Source organism: Dermochelys coriacea, chromosome 7 (assembly GCF_009764565.3).
Source record: "Dermochelys coriacea isolate rDerCor1 chromosome 7, rDerCor1.pri.v4, whole genome shotgun sequence".
NCBI classification, from domain to species: domain Eukaryota; kingdom Metazoa; phylum Chordata; order Testudines; family Dermochelyidae; genus Dermochelys; species Dermochelys coriacea.
Genome location: NC_050074.1, coordinates 13,864,924 through 13,888,439, shown reverse-complemented (window position 1 = coordinate 13,888,439; position 23,516 = coordinate 13,864,924).

Below are 23,516 nucleotides of genomic sequence, written 5' to 3'. Positions count from 1 at the left end.
TTTTAGCATTGCTCTGTCTATAATTTAAATAAGCACACAGGGAAATGTAATACAATTTTCATCTGAGTTTGATCTCACATCAGTTTTCTCTATTAGAAAAGGTTGAAACTCAGGATTTCTCTTTGATGGGAAAATTTCACAATTCAAATTTGAGTTGATTTTGAGTTGGACCAAAACATTTTTTGTAACAACCCACTATTCCATAAAATGTTCATTGTCATGTCAATTTCAGACACCAGCTGTTAGGGCTTCCAGGGTCTGTAGCCCCATCATGCAGACTGCCCTAGGCTGGGGACTTCAGGGTTTCCAGGCTCCTGGGCCAGCTTGCTGCCCAACTCCCTGGCCAGCTGGCTCCCCAGACTGCTGGAGTCAGGCATCCTGGGAAGCCCTGTGGTAGTCTGCATGTGGGGCTGCCCCAAAGCTACAGCCACTAGAATGTCTGCGGACCTTGGCCTAGGGGCAGTCTGTATGGTGGTGCTGCCCCAGAGCCATGAACCCTGGAAGCCTGGGCTCCCCAGCAGGCTACCAGAAGAACTGGCAGGAAACTTTCCTAGTGGTCATCAGGAGTTCATCAAACCCAATATGTTTCCACAAAACAAAGAATCATAGAATTAAAGTGTGGGAGGGACCTTGAGAAGTCTTCTAGTCCAGTCTCCTGCACTCAAGGCAGGACTAAGTATTACCTAGACCAGGGGTTGGGAACCTTTGGCAGCCCATCAGGGTAATTCACTTCTGGCTGTGAGACATTTTGTTTATGCTGCCTGTCCGCTCCTATTGGCCAGGAGCAGCAAACTGCAGCCACTGGAAGCTCCGGGGGCTGGGGGGACTTGCCTTTAGATGGTCAACATAAACAAAACATCTCACGGCCTGCCAGCAGGTTACTCTGATGGGCTGCGTGTTGAAGGTTGCCGACCCTGGGTCTAGACCATTCCTAACAGGTGTTTGTCTAGCCTGCTCTTAAAAATCTCCAATGAGAGAGATTCTACAGGCTCCCTAGGCAATGTATTCTAGTACTTATCTTTGCTGACAGTTAGGAAGTTTTTCCTAATGTCCAACTTAAACAGCCCTTGCTGCAAATTAAGCCCATTGCTTCTTGTCCTATCCTCAGAGGTTAAGGAGAACAATTTTTCTCCCTCTGCCTTGTAATAACTTTTTATGTACTTGAAAACTGTTACCATGTCCCTCCTCAGTCTTCTCTTCTCCAGACTAAACAAACCCAATATTTTCAATCTTCCCTCATCGGTCATGTTTTCTAGATCATTCATCATTGCTGTTGCTCTTTTCTGGGCTTTCTCCAATTTGTCCACATCTTTCCTAACATACGACCGGAACTGGACAAAATTCTTCAGTTGAGGCCTAATGCGCACGGGGTAGAGCAGAAGAATCACTTCTCATTTCTTGCTTACAACACTCCTGCTAATGCAAAAAAAGCAAACATCGTTCTGGGATGTAACAGGGTTACTTTATTGACTCATACTTAGCTTGCGATCCACTATGACTCCCAGAACCCTTTCTGCAGTACTCCTTCCTAGGCAATCATTTCCCATTTTGTATGTATGCAACTAATTGTTCCTTCCTAAGTGGAGTACCTTGCATTTGTCCTTATTGAATTTCACCCTATTTACTTCAGACCATTTCTCCAGTTTGTCCAGATCATTTTGAATTTTAATCCTATCCCTCAAATCACTTGCCACCCCTCCCAGTTTGTTATCATCCACAAACTTTATATGTGTACTTTGTATGACATTATCTAAATCACTGATGAAGATATTGAACAGAACCGGATCCAGAACTGATCCCTGTTGATCTGATATGCCCTTCCAGCTTGTCTGTGAAACACTGATAATTACTCTCTGGGAACAGTTTTCCAACCAGTTATGCACCCATCTTATAGTAGGTCCATCTAAGTTGTATTTCTCTAGTTGGTTTATGAAAAGGTCATATAACACAGTACCAAAAACCTTACTAAAGTGAAGATATACCACATCTATCACTCCCCCTCTATCCACAATGTTTGTTATCCTGTCAAAGAAAGCTATTAGGTTGATTGGGCATGATTTGTTCTTGACAAATCCATGCTGACTCTTACTTATCACTTTATTAACTTCTAAGGGTTTGCAAATAGATTGCCTAATTATTTGTTCATTATTTTTCCAGTTACTGAAGTTAAGCTGAGTGGTCTGTAATACCCCAAGTTGTCCTTATTCCCCTTTCTATAGATGGCACTATATTTGCCTTTTTCCAGTCCTCTGGAATGTCTCCCGTCTTCCATGACTTTTTGAAGATAATCACTAATGGCTCAGATATCTCCTCAGTCAGCTGCTTGAGTGTTCTAGGATGTATTTCATCAGGCCCTGGTGACTTGAAGACATCTAACTTGTCTAAGTAATTTTTAACTCATTCTTTCCCTATTTTAGCCTCTGATCCTACCTCATTTTCACTGGTATTCATTAAGTTCAGAGTTGAAACTACCACGAAAGATGAAAGCAGCTAACGGCCAAACATTAAAATGGAACACAATAAACGAAGGTAAAGATAAAATTAAAAAAAAAAAATCTATGGAGTGGAGGAAAGGGAAATTACATAAGCAATGGTGCAGCATATTAGCTGAGGTAGTTCGGCATAGGGATTTATTTGGGACAGTGCAGGGAAATCAAACCAAAAAGTAGTAACTAACAAGACAAGCACCTCAGGCATTTTATTTATCCATCTGTCTATTACCGTTTGTCTATCTCATCTATTTAGACTATAAACTCAAGGGACCATATCATGTCCTGTATGACTGTACTGCACTTACTCCAATAAGGCCCCATTTCTAATTACAATCCTAATCTAGGGTGCTGCTCAAACCAAAAAATAATAATAAATAATGAAAATGCACCCCTGAGAAACCTTACACATTAACTGTGGAGAACAGGAAACCTGAGGCTTTGGAGCTCTATAACTTTACTCCACATTTAATGTAGGGTTTAAAGCTCATGCTGTTTGATGGGTAGATTTTTAGAAACCTGAGCAAGAATGCATTGCTGCTTTCGAAATGAAGAGCAGTGAGATTTCCATTCCGTCTGCCATCACATTAACACCAGCACTGTCTCTTCAAATGTTTCCTGCTGATTCCTATCGAGCACAAGAAGCAATGTTCTGGTGATTAAGCAGTAATATCATTATAAAAGCCAAATGAATAATCATTGTGCTAATGAACTTTGTCTTAGAAAAGATTAGTTTTTTATGTTAAGCTTCTTTCCATATGAAAGAGGAAATGAACTCTCATTCAATTTAATCAACTCAGAGACGTTCATGATCTATACAATTTAATTTTCTGTCTGCACATTTTCCTCCATATCTGCATATCTAGTTGCTTAAATAGATGGCATCAAATCCTTTTAACAGATCAGAGGCCAATAGATCCTCTTAACAAATGTAACAAACGTGTTTGATAAAACCAGATGCATTTTGTCTTAATGATGCCTATGTCTTATATGCCTATGCCTATGTCTTATGTCCTTGTAACAAGCAACATAGTGCTACCTGATAAGTAATCACAATGCAAACCACACAAACAGTTGGTGACGCGAGTACACTACCCCTTGAGAGATTGCTGAGAGTATTTCTCAGAGGCTTCTAGAGACTTTTTGGTTCCAAGACCTCCCTCGATTAGTTTGCGTATAGCTGATTACATGGATAAGATTCATTTGGAAGAAATCTCTCATGGAAAGTGGATTTTACTTTTTCAGTTCCACTTCTTTTTCCTACCATCACCCCACCAACAATGGTATAGTGCAGGGTCCCCCCCCCCCAAGTTCAAAGCATTTTGCTAGTTACACCTGTTATGGACTCATGGCATAGAAATCAAGAGTCTGCACTAGCAAAAGGAAAAAATATAAATTTTGGTGTCAGTAGTTATGTACTAATTTTTATTTAGTAAATATTTTCCCTAGTTTTAAGCTGTGCTCACCCATTTGTGATGAAAGGAAAAAAAGTTAGGCTAAACCAGTGGTTCTCAACCAGGGGTACATGTTCCCCTAGAAGTACTCAGAGATCTTCCAGGGAGTACATCAACTCATCTAAATATTTGCATAGTCTTAGAACAAGCTACATAAAAAGAACTAGCAAAGTCAGTACAAACTAAAATGTCATGGACAATTATTTCTTTATACTGCTCTGTATACTATACACTGAAATGTAAGTACAATATTTATATTCCAATTGATTTATTTTATAATTATCTGGTAAAAATGAGAAAGTCAGCAATTTTTCAGTAACAATGTACTGTGACACATTTGTATCTTTATGTCTTTGGTAAGTTTTTCAGTGCGGTGAAACTTGGGGGTACACAAGACAAATCAGACTCTTGAAAGGGGTACAGTAATCAGGAATGGTTGAGAACCACTAGTCTATCTTAAATGGCCACATGACCACAATATTGGAACACCTCACACTATTTAAGCTCACAGACACCCCTGTGAAGTACTATCATCTCATTGACAGATTGGGAAATAAGATACAAAGAGACTAAGTGATTTGCCCAAAGATCATAAAGGAAGTTTGTGACAAAATAGGGATTTGAACCCAAATGTCTAGGCTTGTGCCTTAACCAACAGACCATCCTTCCTCTCTTTAGGACAACTAAATTAGAAAGAATTCAGACCCAAGTCATGGCCATAGGCCTCAGCTAATTGCAGATTGGTACAATTTAGTAACAATGACACAAAGAAATTGAACATCTTTGCACTTTATTTCCTTAATAGGTCTGAACCCTAAACCATTTGGACTTATTTCCAATTTAGGATATTTTAATCTCTTTATTTATTTATAAAACTCCACCATATAGTTTTTACTTCCTTAGTTCCATTTATTTTATACCACAGTTAAAGAGAACTTCTGAATAGGATTTTGGTGGTTGGACTTTGCTCCTTATATTTACTGATTTTCCTTGTAGGTGGGTTGTTTCTGCTTTCAAAGCACACACCCATCTGAATACAAACACCCCCACCCCCAAGCTATTGTGGTCCTTTTTTGAGCAATTATAGGATTTTTATTAAGTGGGATGTTTTGTTTACATTTCTTTCCCCACCTTTTACTGTATACATGGTTCATAGGTAGGGTCCTACCAAATTCACAGTCCATTTTGGTCTATTTCATGGTCATAAGATTTTACAATTGTAAATTTCATGATTTCAGCTATTAAAATCTGAAATTTCACAGTGTTGTAATTTTAGGGGTCCTGACCCATAAAGGAGTTGTGTGTGGGGGGGAGAGAGGGGGAGGCATTGCAAGGATATTGTGGAAGGGTTTGGAGGACTGCTACCTGTACTTCTGCGCTGCTGCTAGTAGCAGCACTGCCTTCATAGCTGAGTGGCCAGAGAGCAGCGGCTGCTGACCAAGAGCCCAGCACTGCAGAAGAAAGAATGGCACAGTATGGTATTCAGAGTAGCAGCCGTGTTAGTCTGTATTCGCAAAAAGAAAAGGAGTACTTGTGGCACCTTAGAGACTAACAAATTTATTTGAGCATAAGCTTTCGTGAGCTACAGCTCACTTTACTTCTGTTCTGCTGCTGGCAGGGCACTGCCTTCAGACCTGGGTGCCTGGCTAACAGCTGTTGCTCTCTAGCTGCCCACATCTGAAGGCAGCACAGAAGTAAGGGTGGCAATACTGTGCCCTACCACCCTAAAATAACTTTGTGATCCCCCCTCCCCCCGCAACTCAGGGCTTGTCTCCCTTCCCTGTGAAATCTGTATAGTATAGGGTAAAAGCACACAAAAGACCAGATTTCATGGTCTGTGACGCGTTTTTCATGGACGTGAATTTGGTAGGGCCCTATTCATAGGGCTACACATTTTATAATTTACTTTTTACTTGCAATAATATTACATTTACTCTATTAAGACATATTAATATGATTGCAGCTTTTAGCGGTTGCTTTATTACTGATAAGGAATTTAGAGGGGTTTTTGTTTGTTTTTGACTATTTTAGTGTTGGCCACCTTTGGTTTTTTATTTTTATTTACTAAATTTATATTTAACATTTTATAACTTAATTTAAAAACAAAAAAGTTAAACTTTGTAAAAGTAATGAGATACCCGAATGGTTAAACAACAAAATTAAGTCTAAATGAAAGATTTGGAGGGTTTTTAGTAGGGTTTTTTGTTTTGTTTTTTTTTTTTAAAAACAAGAGAATTTATTTTACATATACATTTTTACATTTTTAAAATAGGTTTTTAAAAAAAATTTGCGGTCCCTCGCTATGTTGTAAACAATTTATTATGAGAGGCTGAATAAATATTTTAAGCTTGCTGTGCTTAGCTTTGGTAGTAGAGCCTCTGAATTTTTTTTTTCTAAATCATTTTACAGCCCTGAAGTTTTCCTTTTATAAATTGCAAATTATAAGTAGATGACACATTTAAGTTGCTTACATTTTTAAATTGCAAATTTTATTTGTATATTTAAGCTTTGAGTAAGGTTTTTTTTTTTTTTTTTTTTTTTTTTACAGGCAAGATAACTTTTTGGCTTGGGCTTTGATGTTTGCTATATTTTAGCAACATTTTTTATTTTGTTTTATTTTTGTATTTTAGTTATTTGACACTTTAGTAAGCTTACTATTACACTTAACTTTTGCTGACAGTTTTAACTCCTATTTTATTCATTTATTTTTTAATTTAGCATGACAATTTATTACTTTGGGAGGAGGGGGGATTATGTTACATTTTTACTAGTACATTTGGAAGCAGCCAAGTCATACAGAAAATTTTATTTCCTTTAGTTATTTTAACTAAATTGTTTATATCTAGACAATTTAAATTAGATTGTGCATGCTACTGTAGGTACAAAAACAACTGACTATTTATATACGCATTTATTGGGAAAGGCCAATTTTCTTTAGAATGACTGTAAAGGCTTTTCGGGGGAAGAAAGCATTCAGGGGTTAATTTTTACCACTTCTCCTTTCCTGCCAAACTGCTGCCTTTACTTGTTTGGTTTTTGTTTGTTTGAGGATTAAAAAACCCCCAAAAAACACAAAAAAAATCCCTCTAGATTTTTTTTATGGCTGCCAGTGGGTTCCTATTTTTTTAAACATTTTAGTGTCACTTAAACTTTTGGTGTGCTTTGCCAAGCATTTTCTCATAGGCATTTAAAGTACTTCTTTAATTTTTTAACAATTTTCATTTTGTTTTAAAAATGCCTTGCTAGACTGCCTGGCATGTATATTTCCTTTTGCTCTTTCAGCCCATTCTTTTCTCTCTCAAGATTTCCTACATAATGTGTACCTCTTTTACTTTACACATGGCTTCTATTTCCAGGATTAATCCCTGCAATAACAAGTTTTTTGCATCTCTTTTTTGCATTTTTCATTCAGCACTATTCATTGGAGCTCCGTTTCCACCTGGTCCTGTCTCTCTAGGGAGTCAATTGGGTCCACCCTTACATTTAACCTACTTCTCCAGCACCCTGGAAACCTCCTCAAATTTAAACCCTGCCAGTGCCATTGCTAAACTGCTGGGTTTTGACTCTTGACTATTAAGCTACACATATAATAAACTATAAGTTACCTGCTCCAGATGCATGGAACCAGAGTCATGGCACCACTATGTAGTGGTAGCCTCTGAGACCTCTTCCATGTTGACCTTCCGCCAATTTGCTTAAAATTTCCTGTGTGTGTGAACATTGCTGCTGTTAATCATGGGTGCTAAAATATTCCTAGAAAGCACATACAAAGGAGCTCAAATTTGATTTGACTGAATATTTTCAAACATTTTTGAGGTAGCTAATATGCACTTATTACAGCAATTGTAATAAAAAAACTCTGTCATAGGGGATATAAACATTCTGGAAAGACTTCAGGGTCCTGCCACATCTGATTCAGAAATGTGACACTTTTTGCTGTTTCAAAGCTTCATTTTTAAATATAATTAGGCCAGATGGACATGACACAGAGACAGGGAAAATATAAAATGATTTCCTGTAGGAGCTAGGAAATACCTCATTGGGTTCCTGTCTAAATGTAAGGCACATTCTATTCACTTTCCCCTTCTTCTTTCCCCCTGCTTCCAAAAAAACCCCAGCTACCCCCAAAGCCATAAGTCTCTGACACTCTCTCTATGCACACGCTGTACATGTATCTTTTCCCCTTCCCCACTGGGAAAACATGGAGAGGAAACATTCTATAGACATTAGTCTCTTTAATTAATTTTCTAAGTCTAGAAAGTATTTAAATACCACAATGATGGTTGTGGTCTAAGAAACTGACTAGAAGAGAATAGCATCCATTGTCTTCCTATAGCAATAAGATAAGATACTGATTGAACTCCATTTGTTATCATTTGAAAAAAAATATATCATAATTTACTAATCTGTTACCACAATGTGGCATCTCATATTAAAGTGTGTCTTAAAATAGTGCATAGTTGCAAACTCAGACCAAGATCCAACATCCATTTAAGATAGTGAAAAAACTCTTTTTGACTTTAATACGCACTGAATCAAGCTCTCGGATACCATAATTTGGGAACTGGTTGGTAAATGTAGATATTTTAAAGGTGACCATGTACACTTTATGGGGAGCAATATATGTTTAGAAGATTTGATAGGTCAAGAGATTTGCTTGAGATTTAATTAGTTTTATAACCTCAAAAGGTAAAGTTGTTTCACAATTTACTCTCAACAGTAATAGACAAAACATCTTGTTTATTTGCTCATCAAAAATGTCAACAAACAAGTTGGTTTTCTTCCACACATTTCCTCAAATTACATTTAAAACATCAATCTAAATGCTGCTTTCTTCCCTCACATCCATAATTCAACAAGAGTTGAAGTTATGTTTAAATGTGTCTTTAATTAGGTTCTCTTGTAATCAGTACAGTACTTCATTACCCTTAACTATATCAGTGTGTTGCTATGGAATTTTTACCCATGTAAAGTAATGAACAACATGATAAGCAAAGACCACATTGCTTATGAAAGAATATATTCCTGTAGTATGACTCTGCAAAAGTCATTTTTTATTGGTTTGTAATAGATTTGGGAAATGGATAGCATATGCTTGGAGGAGAGAGAGCTAGACACAAACACATGCTCAGAAGTCCAGAGGGAGACACTCAGATAACTACAAGCTTTTTGTGGATTAATCAACTTGCAAAAATGCTTCAGTGGCGTTAGGCACCCAAATACATATTCATCTTCCACTAAAATAAAAAGAAAAGACCTCCCAGTGTAACTGCCCAAAAGTCAGTGGTGTTGCACCAGATTTACTGATGAGGCCAATCCATTTTCAGACCTCTACAGGGCTGCTCTCACTTTTCCCCAGCTGACCATGACCAAAGGGGCCACTCCAGTACCCAGCAATAGCTGGACCACAGCAGTATTCTTGCCTTGCTAACAAGCTGCTGACAAAGCAGGGGTCACATGGCAGTCACAAGGATTCCCCTGTGGCAGGATACATTGGTATTACAGCCTACTTGTGCCATTGTTGCAGCCTCAGTATCACAACAGAGAACTGCAACAGTTATTTCAATTTTTGACCTGAACAAAATGAAAAGTCCTTCCCCATTATTCTTCCCCTTCATTATATTCTCTCCACTTCTCTTTCCTCCCTTTCTTTCTATACTTCTTCACTTTGAAAGTCACAGTCAGAATCAACAATAGATTTTTGTACCATTAAAATACTGAAATTCAAGTTAAAAAAAGAGTTTCTCTCTTTAAGAACAGGTTTCAGAGTAGCAGCCGTGTTAGTCTGTATTCACAAAAAGAAAAGGAGTACTTGTGGCACCTTAGAGACTAACAAATTTATTAGAGCATAAGCTTTCGTGAGCTACAGCTCACTTCATCGGATGCATCCGATGAAGTGAGCTGTAGCTCACGAAAGCTTATGCTCTAATAAATTTGTTAGTCTCTAAGGTGACACAAGTACTCCTTTTCTCTCTTTAAGAACAGTTTCTTTGTGTTCTGAGAAAGGTTACAAGTGGTTGTTTCTTTGTTCACCCACCTTCCGATGCAGAACTGCAGAGAAAACAAACCCAAGATAGGAAGCTCAAGAAAGGAGGAATGTGAACCCTGGTATGAACGTAGTTTTGAAGCTCTTCAGGGCACTTTAGGTGCTGTGCATATTTATGGTCTGTAGCCATCTGTTGTCTCTTGTCTCATACTAAGATTGTAAGCTCTTTGGGGCAGGGACTGTCTTTTTGTTCTATTTTTGTACAGAACCTAGTTCAACAGAGTCCTACTCAATGACTGGAGTTCCTAGGGTGACAGTTTTCAGAGTAGCAGCCGTGTTAGTCTGTATTCGCAAAAAGAAAAGGAGGACTTGTGGCACCTTAGAGACTAACAAATTTATTTGAGCATAAGCTTTCGTGAGCTACAGCTCACTTCATCGGATGCATTTGGTGGAAAGGGGGAGATTTATATACACACACAGAGAACATGAAACAATGGGTTTTATCATACACACTGTAAATGTCTCTAAGGTGCCACAAGTACTCCTTTTCTTTTTAGGGTAACAGTAATATTGATAATAAAAATAAACTCATTTCACATAAGTCAGCCAAAAGTTGCCACATGGGAGAGACTTTCTGTCCCTGTGAATTTAACTTTAAGCACATGAACAGCATATGGGTCTTAATGGGACTACAGTTTAAAGTTGAGCTTGTGCTTAAGTCTTTGTAGGATTGGACATTGGTCTTTACTCATGATCAGCATGGGATGGAGCACATTACAGGTGTCACTCATCTCCTGGGTAGCAGTGAGCATCTCCTATCATTCAGTAGCTATCCTTCTAGCTAATCCAAGAGCAGCATTAACTCTTCACCCAGAAGAATGTTAACTATTATGTGGGACTCAGAGTCAAAGTTAAATGTATTGGAAAATTAGGAGATCCTGTGTTCTGGCTGGGAGATTGCAGGCAATTCTTCCCTTTGGCCTCTTTTTCCTGGGAGAAGAATATTTATATGGATCTGTAAGCTTGGAAGTATATGTAGACTGAACTAAAATAATATACAGCAAAATTCAAGAGTAAAGGAATTTTTCTTCTCATTGTGATTTGTTGGAGCTGAGCCTATATCATTGTGCTTTTTGCTAGGACTCAGCCAGTGCTATTTGTTGGCTTGGAAGGATTCGATTTTTATCTGTTATTGGTAGTAAATGTCGAGTTCACTATTCCCACACAAATCAAGAAAAAAAATGTTTCCATCAATAATAAATTGAGATTTACAGATAAGCAGCATTTTTCTTACATTGCCTGAGAATTTCTTAGTGTTTGATTTTAGGATATTTACTTTATATATTTTGATGTGATGTTGACAAATGTGTGTTTTAACAATTATAATGTTTTATTTTTTTGAATCTCTACATCTACGGTCATTAAATAATTATTGTCTAACCACCCCATTTCTGACTGCCCCATAATTTTCCACCACTGTGAAAATTTAAATTGATAATATATATTTTTTTTTTACAAAATACTTACAAATAAAGATTGATAGCCATCAAAATTATAAAAATAAAAATAGAATTCTGCCAAGCCTAGCTAATTTGAATGTATGCTGATGATACAGTCCTACAATTATATTGTGACTGTGTAGAAGAGTGGACTAACTGATAGAGCATCTTATCATGGCTGGGTGACAAAACAGGCTCTCCTCCCCTTGCATTGCCTATTCCTCCACTTGCATGGTAGTCCATCTCTTCTTGTGACCTGGCTGGACAGCCAGGTCACATTTTATCCCACACCTTTCGAGTAACAAAGTCCAACAAACAACAGTCCAGTGTCCTTACAAAAGATCTTTGGTCCCCCCTCCCCCCGCCCGAGTCCTCATACCCTTTATTGTATAATTGCTGCTAGTTCAGCTGTCATGACAGCTACAAAATGGAATAATCCTCTAGATGTACTAATTCCAAATTTTGGTATACAATATGCTGTCCCCACTCTTTGGGAGGAGGGGGGAGGGGCTGGACCCATCTGTATATATTTGCCACAACTGTCTCCACTTTTCATCTGTATACTGGTACACTTCATTTTTAATACCTACGGTCTCTTTGTTACCCTTAAGTTTATAAAATAAATCCAAAGCCACGTTTGAATATGAGACATCCCATCCATAACTAATTTTCTCATGACTAAAAGTTTTGATGATGCCATATACTTTTCCCTGATCTTTCAACTTTTGCATGCACACTTTAACTCAAATGGCCTATGGAGTTCTAACATTGCATGCTACAATTCGCCTATCAAACCCCCCAAAAACCTCATATTTGTTTGGTACCTTCATCATTACAATTGGCCCTGACAGTTACATCCAGTAATTTCATTCACAGCATAACTGGCCTTTCACTAGAAGCTATCTGTAGCACACACAGAGGTTTTGTAATAAATGCACTGCATGCAATATAGAATGCCTGCAGCCTGCTTCTAATCTGCCCTTCCCTTTTCAATAGGTCAAAGCACAGCTCCTTCCCCAGCTAGATTTCATCTTTAATTAAGCCTGGCCCACCCTCCAGGTGGAGCCAGGTGGATAATTGACCTCTCGGGCCCACATTAACCCTTTTAGAGCCAGGAGGGTAATCACAGTACAGTAATGTGTTTGCCCAGTCTTTTTGTGTAGGACTATACTATAGATTTTAACAGAAAATTATAAACTTAATACAGAATTTTAAAACCAACCTATGGTTTTTAATAGCAAATTGTACAGTGCTGTTTAATTCAATACAATATCTTAATATATCTAGAGCAAGGACAGAATTCTCTATTGAAATCTATATTTTTATTAAATAAATTTCTATAGAAACATATTAAATATCTATAAACCCCCTTAGTTTTAATCTCTATTACACTGTACATGACTTTCCCCTGAGGAAATTCATATCCAGCAACATAGCTAAGAGGGCAGATAAACAGGAAACTAAAATTGGAGTTAATGGAGCAAATCCTATTCTGATTTCATCCCTGCAATTCCATTCAAGTCCACGTAGATTCACGGCTGGAACTGAGAGCAGAGCTTGGCCCGTCAGGTTAAAAAATGTTAAAACAATCCCCCTTTTCTGATTTTTCCCATGCTAAGCTATTGATTCCCAAGAGGAGGGAGAGAAGACATAATACTGGTGTCCTTTGCTGATTTTAAACCAAATGGTTTTAATGTCATTCCCCTTCATTAGAATTTAAATTAATACAGTGCACTTGCTGCACCTGTTTATCTGGAAAATAGCTCTGGAATTAGATCTGGACTTGTCAACAGAAAGCAAAGAAGCCAGCTACCAAAGGGCACAGGTCTGTAAACATTGTCTCCCTAAAGTAGCGTGTGGAGTATAAGGGTCATTTACTATTGTAAGAGCTGCTTAATGGGAAAATAACTCTCATGTTAAAATGTCATTAGATGAGAAAGTTAGAAGCAGGTGCAGAATTATAGAGCCAGACATAAATTAAAGCTTAGTAGACAGATATATCATAAAATCTAATGTACATGGACCATTAGAGGTGCATAGAATAAGATAGTTGCATACAGCACTAAGAAAGGCCACAGCACTGGGGAACTTTCTCTCCTCCGCTCTTTGTTCTAAGAAAAGGAGTACTTGTGGCACCTTAGAGACTAATAAATTTATTAGAGCATAAGCTTTCGTGAGCTACAGCTCACTTAATCGGATGCATTTGGGGGAAAAAACAGAGGGGAGATTGATATACACACACAGAGAACATGAAACAATGGGTTTATCATACACACTGTAAGGAGAGTGATCACATAAGATAAGCCATCACCAGCAGGAGGGGGGGAAAGGAGGAAAACCTTTCATGGTGACAAGCAAGGTAGGCTATTTCCAGCAGTTAACAAGAATATCTGAGGAACAGTGGGGGGTGGGGTGGGGGGGGGAGAAATAACATGGGGAAATAGGCTTGAATAGAGACTGGGAATGGATGAGTCATTACACAAAGTAAAACTAAGTTAATTGTATCCAGTTTGCAAATTAATTCCAATTCAGCAGTGTCTCGTTGGAGTCTGTTTTTGAAGCTTTTTTGTTGAAGTATAGCCACTCTTAGGTCTGTAATCGAGTGACCAGAGAGATTGAAGTGTTCTCCAACTGGTTTTTGAATGTTATGATTCTTGACGTCTGATTTGTGTCCATTCATTCTTTTACGTAGAGACTGTCCAGTTTGGCCAATGTACATGGCAGAGGGGCATTGCTGGCACATGATGGCATACATCACATTGGTAGATGTGCAGGTGAACAAGCCTCTGATAATGTGGCTGATGTGATTAGGCCCTATGATGGTGTCCCCTGAATAGATATGTGGACAGAGTTGGCAACGGGCTTTGTTGCAAGGATAGGTTCCTGGGTTAGTGGTTCTGTTGTGTGGTGTGTGGTTGCTGGTGAGTATTTGCTTCAGATTGGGGGGCTGTCTGTAAGCAAGGATTGGCCTGTCTCCCAAGATCTGTGAGAGTGATGGGTCGTCCTTCAGGATAGGTTGTAGATCCTTGATGATGCGTTGGAGAGGTTTTAGTTGGGGGCTGAAGGTGATGGCTAGTGGCATTCTGTTATTTTCTTTGTTGGGCCTGTCCTGTAGTAGGTGACTTCTGGGTACTCTTCTGGCTCTGTCAATCTGTTTCTTCACTTCAGCAGGTGGGTATTGTAGTTGTAGGAATGCATGATAGAGATCTTGTAGGTGTTTGTCTCTGTCTGAGGGGTTGGAGCAAATGCGGTTATATCGTAGAGCTTGGCTGTAGACAATGGATCGTGTGGTGTGATCTGGATGAAAGCTAGAGGCATGTAGGTAGGAATAGCGGTCAGTAGGTTTCCGATATAGGGTGTGTTTATGTGACCATCGCTTATTAGCACCGTAGTGTCCAGGAAGTGGATCTCTTGTGTGGACTGTTCCAGGCTGAGGTTGATGGTGGGATGGAAATTGTTGAAATCATGGTGGAATTCCTCAAGGGCTTCTTTTCCATGGGTCCAGATGATGAAGATGTCATCAATGTAGCGCAAGTATAGTAGGGGCATTAGGGGACGAGAGCTGAGGAAACGTTGTTCTAAGTCAGCCATAAAAAATGTTGGCATACTGTGGGGCCATGCGGGTACCCATCGCAGTGCCTCTGATTTGAAGGTATACATTGTCCCCAAATGTGAAATAGTTATGGGTGAGGACAAAGTCACAAAGTTCTGCCACCAGGTTAGCCGTGACAGTATCGGGGATACTGTTCCTGACGGCTCGTAGTCCATCTTTGTGTAGAATGTTGGTGTAGAGGGCTTCTACATCCATAGTGACTAGGATGGTGTTTTTAGGAAGATCACCAATGACTCTTTCTTCTGTCCCCTTATAAAGAACAATGCAAAAAACCCTCTCTCTTCCAATTAATGAGAGCTACTGCTTACTAAAAAATTGCCATTAAATGTCACAAAACTCTTTGCTTCAGTGGGAAACAAGAAATGTGTAGGTCTGGGTAGTGAAGCTGGTTAGAAAGCAGGGTTTTTTTTTCCCCCTGTGAAAGTTGACTTTTCGGCAAAAACAAAAACAAAGAATTAAATATTTTGGATGGCCACTTAAATATTTCTATTTGGAAATCCTGCCACAGTGTCCCACAGGACACAGTATTCTGGGTGCTTCATGATCCCATTCTCCTTTATGGAAAGGCTCCCGGCTCAGACTTCATCTCCTATGATGCACCATTGTTTCCTTTCTTAGTGAGGGAAGACAGGCTCCAAAGGGAGCCCATGACCAAAGTGCAACATGAGAGATGAAGTCTGGCTCATAGTCTAGCTCTGAGGAGAATGAGCATGTGAGGCACTCATATTACAAATCCCATGAGGAATCATATCAGCACTGAAATATTCTTAATTTTACGGAAAATATTTTGGGTGGGTTTTTGATGAAAAAATCAAAATTTTCAATGGAAAATACTTTTTGCTAAAAAAGGATGTTTAATCAAAACCTGATTTGCCATTGAAAAGTAGTTATGATGGAAATTTTTTTGACCAGACCTAGTCAATGCTGTTTTTAAATATTTCATTCTAACCATGTGTGTTAAAATCACATTCTACAAGTACTTTAATGTTGCTTTAGTTCTTTTTGGATGAAGTTACATCAAGTATCCTTGGAGCCATGTTGGTGTGTCTCTGAGGCAGTCTACACTAGAATCTAAAGTAGACTACACTAGAAACTAACCACTGCAGTAATGGCTTGGAGCTGTGAGCACGGGACCTGGGCAGCACCTGGGTTGGGGGAGCTGGAACCTCAGGGGCAGCCTGGCTCCCAGTGGGGAACAGAATGGGTGCAGCCCAGAGGGGAGCAAGGAGTTCATGGGGCAGCTGGGCTCTAGCTGGTGCCCCCCACCTGCTCTGGGGTGACAACCCGGTTTTCTTGTCAATTTCATGGCTCCAGCATGGACAAGATAGACAGCCAACCGCCAATATCAGCAACATAGTGTCTACTCCGACACTGCGTCACCCTAACTACACCAACATAAGCCCCACGCCTCTCGTGGAGGTGGAGTTATTATGTCAGTGTAGAAGGGCACATTGGTGGGAGCAAGGCCGTAGTGTATACATTGCCATAATTAGGTCGACGTAAGCTGCCTTATGTCAACCTAACTCTCATGAGGTGAAAGTCAGGCTTCGTCTACTCTACAGAGGTGGGTTCAGCACCCATGTTCAGATGTTTAAAAAAAAAAAAAAAAAAAAAAGAGAGTGCTTAACTCACACAATCTTCTTAATCTATGGGCACTAGCAAAGGAGAGGGCTCCAGTGGACACTAGTTGTAGTCACACCTGTGTAAGGTTCCTTTGTGTTATTGGGCATCTGCCCAAAAGGAAGGTTAACACCTAAACTAGTCTATGCAGTCTAAGGGTAGTGATTTCAGTCTAGGAATGAAAAATACATGTTTGAGGTCTGGTCTACTATGTCATTCAGGGGTGTGAAAAATTAAAATATTAATATTAATAAGTTTCTCTTCTACCTAGGGCCCTACCAAATTCACAGCCATGAAAAATGCACCACGGACCATGAAATCTGGTCTCCCCCCATGAAATCTGGTCTTTTGTGTGCTTTTACCCAATACTATACAGATTTCACGGGGGGAGACCAGTGTTTCTCAAACTGGAGGTCCTGACCCAAAAGGGAGTTGCGGGGGGGAGGGAGGTCACAAAGTTATTTTAGGGGGATCGCAGTATTGCCACTCTTACTTCTGTGCTGTCTTTAGAGCTGGGTGGCCAGAGAGCAGAAGCTGTTGGCCGGGTGCCCAGCTCTGAAGGCGGTGCCCCACCAGCAGCAGCGTGGAAGTAAGAGTGGCAGTACCATACCATGCCACCCTTACTTTTGCCTTCAGAGCTGGGCGGCCGGAGAGTGCCGGCTGCTGACTAAGGGCCCAGCTCTGCAGGCAGCAACGCAGAAGTAAGGGTGGCAATAGCAAACCATACCATACACACTCACACCCCTATAGTTTGAGTGGACTTATGAATTTAATTATACTGTAGGTAAAACCTGTATTTCCTTGGAATTCTCAAGCATGATTAGGAAGCCTTAAAATTCTTCACTTAAAAATATAGTTCCTTTTCTTAAATTCAGTTATCTTTAATACAATAAAATTCTGTGAAGCATTTTTTCAAAATACATTGCAATCATATACTACATATTTGCTTCATTCAAAGTGTCTTTTTAAAAAATATATTTTTTTTACATTGTAAACACTTAGTAGACTCTTTCTCCTCAGCAGCACTATAAGAAGACAATATATCTTGAGGCAAGTGTATGACCACATAATTGGAGCAGTAAATTGATAACAATTAGCACATTAGCAGTGAATAGCAGCATGCCATAGTCTTAATTGACAATGCAGTGGTTAGTAATTGATGTTAATGACTCATAACAGAAAAAGAGAATAGTGACTAATAATCGTAAGTTTTATGGCTTTCCTTGCACATAAGCAATGCATAACACCCAAGTAAATCAGAAAATGTACTGGGCATAGACAGTTCATAAGACGATATATTGACTCAGGACTTGTGTAATGACAATGTGCACAAAAAGGCAATTCATTGCTTAAGTGTGGATTTTTGTGCATTACTGATAGAGATCCAAGTACAACTTTGCACTTTTCAATTAAATACATTAAAACTTGATATTATACCCAGCTACACAAGCCTACTAGCAGTTTGATCACTACCTCAGCACTTCATAATTCTCAGAAATAATTGTCTATTCTTTGCAAGGTTAACAGTTCAGTAAGTGAAATGTGTTTATATTCAGCTGTTGGGGGAAAATTCTGTTCTATTACAAAATGTGATAGTGTGCAAGGAAAAAAAAAGTTCATTTTCATTTACAACTTTAAAAAGTATTAGGCTAGTTATCCTGAACAGATGGTAAATGTACACTGTATGCTTCACTATACAATTAATGTCCATATTATTGATCATTATACACTACTCACTGAAATTAAGGCCTCAGTGCAATTCACCAAGCTAAGGCAGTTTTACCCAGGTAAGAAATACAGGATCTTAATTTTCTTACTATACTTCAGAATGATCATTTCCCATCGACGGTATGTATGTATTTATCTTTGCGCTGCACCAGTGTTGGGCATGTTTCACAATAAAACATATAATGCCATGAACTCTACATTAGCCTGTAGGGTTGTAAAAGTTACTGAAAGCTATTGTATTACAATAGCATCTAGAAGTCCCCAGTTGAGACTGAGAACCTCATTGTGCTAGTCACAGTACAAACTCATAGCAGGAGATTATTCATATCTGAATAACAGTGTCTCAATCTAGCCCCAAATGCTTTACCATGTATATAGTATACATTTTACATCAATAGAAATAAAGGAAGCTGTGGTCCACAGACTAAAATGTTAAGGATGAACCTGCCATTAAAAACACCTTATGTTTGTAGGTTTTTAAAATTGTATTTTAAAATAAAATGTGATAAAGATTAAAAGTCATTCCATGGCTCTAAAACGTCTGAATGCTGTGTGAACGTTACAATCTTCAAAGCATCCATTTTCAGTGGCATTTGAATGATAAAGGGCTCCCATAAATTTTAAAAAGAATTCAATTCTCTTTATAGTCCCCCCTAGAATGCTCATTACTTTGATTCAAATCATGGTAAGCTTTTTTCTACAGCCTTGACTTGCCTCTGCATGGCCAACCTTTAATATATGGGGCTAGATTCTCAGCTGGTGTAAATCAATGGATCAATCTCTGATTCACACCATTGGAGATTTCTAGCACATAGTCTTTAAGCTGTTGATGATTCCTTAACTACAAGAATACAGTTGAAAAGTTCTCTTCACCTCCCTAAATATATGATAGTTCACCCTGAGATGAATTCACAAGGCATGGAACTTTCATCACTCCGATGCTGATCATATTTTCTTTCTATTATCAGTTGAGGACAAATTGGTGCCCAGCAGCCACAGGGAGAAACTTCTAATTTCCACAGAACTGCAGGGATTGGAATCAGCTTTTTCCCCAGAAGAGGAGTTCACTGCCAGAATGGTCCCTGCATTACTGAGCTTGAAGCAGTGGCCAGGGAGCATGGTAGTGGCAGGAATTTTGCAGCTTCTGTACACCAAGCCTAGGTGTGTGGATTGGGAACAGTGTTGAGGATTTGCCCCCTGGAGCATACAGAATCTATGTTAAGGGAGAGAAGGTTTAAGAAGAGCATGTAGGGAGACCACTGACAAGTGAGATGCCATTAGGGTGACCAGATGACAAGAACAAAATAATCGGGACACATGGGGGTGGGGGCAGCCACAGGCTCAACCCCCCACCAGGGCCAGCTCTAGGTTTTTTGCTGTCTGGTTACCCTAGATGCCATCTATAAAACAATCCAGCCCATGTCACTCATGGAACATCCCTCCACAGCACCTACTGGGGAGGGTCTGCAGAGTGGCCTCTCTGGATATGTCTGCACTGCAGCTGGGAATGAGCCTCCCAGCCCAGTGGACAGATTCACGCTAGCCAGCTCAACTTCGTGCATTAAAAATAGCTATCAACCTTGTGGCTCTGTCACAGAGTTGGCCCACTTGATCCCTAGGCATGAACTTGGGTACAAGAATGCACACTTGAAAAATCAGGCCCTTAATTAGAGACACCTGCTTTCATCAAAGTCAATGACAAAATTCTCATTGAATTCAATGGGAGCGGGATCTGGCTGCGTTTTTGTTACTTGTAAGAGGGAAAGGAAAAAAAAAAGCCTAAGAATACATAACAATTTTTAAAATACTATAGTGAGTACATTAACTGCATATTAAAAATAGGCACTCAAATTATTGAAATATATATTCCTTCCATCAGCTCAGCAATTGCTGCATTTAGATAACTTTCTCTCTCTGACTGATTGCAGATATGGTACAGTGTTTTTCTAATATTCTTAGACTATTTTTTGCTTTAAATTATTCATTGACTCTGATCACTTAAGCATTGAAAATATTTTTTTTAAATAAAAAAACCTCTTTGCTTACTAGTTGAGTTTTTGAAGGTCTTACCATTTGATTAAATGCAAAACTAATTACTATACTGATTACTGAGTATGAAGTACCAGTAATGTACATTTCTTAGTTCAAGCCACATCTTTGGTAGATGCATTCTAAGTTTAATTTTCTAACTACATGGAATAATTAGTGTTCTTTGCAGATACAGTAAGCTGCTTCATATAGAATATATAGATTACATCCTCTTCTCATTTTTCACAGGTGCCTGGCTATTACACAGTATAAATTTCATTCATAGTGCTTATTAGAGGTCATTATATGGTAACTGGCTTCCCTTCCTGAATATTTATAGCTTATGAGAAATTTACGGGTAGACCTAACAAGAATTTGAGGAAATACTAGGAAATGCTACTTTATAACATCATTAATATACTTCACATCAATGACAATGCCATAAAATGTCATCTGATTGCTATACTCATACATTGTCTAAACGTTGTATTGATAGGGAAATTTAGTTATTCATGCTATCAAAGGTCTCTCCAGTCTAAAATGTCTCCAGGAAGATATTTTGCCTACTACTTAAAGTAGGTATTTTCAGTATAAAGAGTCGGGGTATCTGTACCTAGAATTAGCTGCAAATTGAATCCAAGGTAACAAACACTTGAAGGAAAGACAAAACTTAGATTGAATATCTGGTAAACAGGATTACCCAAAAGAAGATTAAATTGGCTCATTTTATAATTAAAAACAATCCTGAAAGAACAACTAATAATGAGAAGACAACTTATCTGAAAATGACACTTTTTCTTTATAATAATGACTTACAATAAGTAGGTTGCAGAGGATAATTCTATAGAGAATGCTCAATGGGAAATAGAAATGCCATCTACTGTAGAATTGCCTGTAACTTGGAGATTAAACTTGTATCCAGTGTTTGCTATGGATTTCAGAAAGGCAGAACTCCTCATGAGAAATATCTTGGGAATGAAAGAATTTCTTCCTAACCTGGTAATTTTTCAAGCAGTGGACTAGCAGGAGTGAAGCTACAAGAAATGAACATCTGCTTAGGTTACAAAGGAGGACACAAGGTGAATACATATTTTTTAGGTTTGATTTATGGACTTACCTCATGAGATGACTTTGCCCCAGTGTAGTATTTAAATAAGAGAATATTCAAAAGAAAATAATTGTTGTACAAAACCAATATATCAAGAGCCACGTTTTGCCAGAAGTATTTTAGTGACAGTGTTACATTCAGAAAAAGGTGCTACTCAACAGGAGCTAGAGCAGAAGAATATAGCCCTAAAATACATGAACAACGTCAGCTTGCCAGTAAATGAGTTCTGACTGCTTAGCTAAAACTGGACATCTGCACAGAATTTTAAGAAGTTAAACAAATGATACTAATGACAGTACAGAAATGAAGTGACAGAGCTATACAAATGGTTTCCATACATGGAGGGTGTAGGGCAGTTAGCAATCCATTCCACAATTTCTGATCAGTAGCCCCTACTTGATGACACTGAGTAGATCAGGCTTGATTCAAAGCCAACTGAAGTGAGTGGAAAGAATTCAATTGGCTTTGATGGCCTTTGAAAGACACCCTTAACTATGAGTTACTGGTGTCTAGCAGCATGTGGCCTGCTTATTGCCATACATAGCTATGTAATATGCCTCAGTTGTTATCAAGATTGTGAACAAGCTATCTGGATATAAATATCATTTTAAGCAATCCATTTCTTTTTAACATAGCCAGGATAAGTCAAAGTTAAATAAGGTGTAGACCTCAGAGTAGATGATAATATGGGGCATGAACAAATGCATCTCTTTTTAATTCACCATGTCATTTCTAAGAACAGAAGAATTTAAAATTTTTGAGTTTTGTCTCACCCAATGTGGACTTAATACTCTGAAATAAATGTTGCCATTTATAACCCATGTCCCTACTATCATTCATCCTATCTTCGGATCATAAAGATCAACTAGGCTAATGCATGGTAGTCTGAGGAATAATGATCTTGTTATGCCTTGCATTTTCTGTCCCCAGTGGGTGCTCCACTTAAGCATTGGCTGGAAGGAAAACAGGTGTGGAGATATTTCAGATGTACATCCCCTCACCACTCAAATTCACACTTGTAGACCTCTCTGCACCAGTGCTGATAAGACATGTCTCTTCTCCGTGGCTCCTGGCATCTGGAACAGCCTGTTTGCAGCTTCCATGCTTCACCAGCTCCTTCTATTTTTATCTCTCCTTCCTTGATTATCTCTTTTAATTTCTCCCCATCTGCTCTTTATATTAATTTATAACTCCATAGAACATTTTTGATGCAGTTTGCCTGAAAGACATAAGCTACCAATGTTCCCTCTAATTTTTGACAGACCGTGTGCGCCAAAAATTTCTTCTGTGCAAATTGTTGTGCATGTGGTGTTTCGCCGTGTGAGCGGGGTTTAGGTTATGCACACGCACAGCTTAGAGGGAACAGTGCCAGTGCTACACCAAACAATATTGAAGCTTGCTATAAGGAATTTATTATGATTGAAGGACAGATCCTCAGCTGATGTAGATTCAAGTAGCTCCATTGACAGTATTTTACACCACCTTAGGATTTGGCCCTTTTAATATTTATATTTCAATGCTATCCCCAAGATCAAGAAACTGGGCAAGCACTTAAGTCAGGGAGTTCACAGTTTAAGAAAATGTTGTGAATGTCCATAACTGCAGTGATGGATATAGTATAAGATACATACATGTTTTATTTATCTGAAAACTTCATCCAGAGATCATCCAGAGTAGCAGCCGTGTTAGTCTGCATCCGCAAAAAAGAACTGGAGTACTTGTGGCACCTTAGAGACTAACACATTTATTTAAGCATAAGCTTTCATGAGCTACAGCTTACTTCATCTGATAATCAAGCTTATGCTCAAATAAATGTGTTAGTCTCTAAGGTGCCACAAGTCCTCCTGTTCTTTCATCCAGACAATAGATCTGTTGTTAATACTGGGCCTCCTTTTGCAGTCCTTGACTGAGGGCTTGTCTATACTCGCTGAGCTGCTGTAGAGCTTAGTGTAGATGGTAGCCATGCTGATAGTAGATGCCCTCCGGTCGAC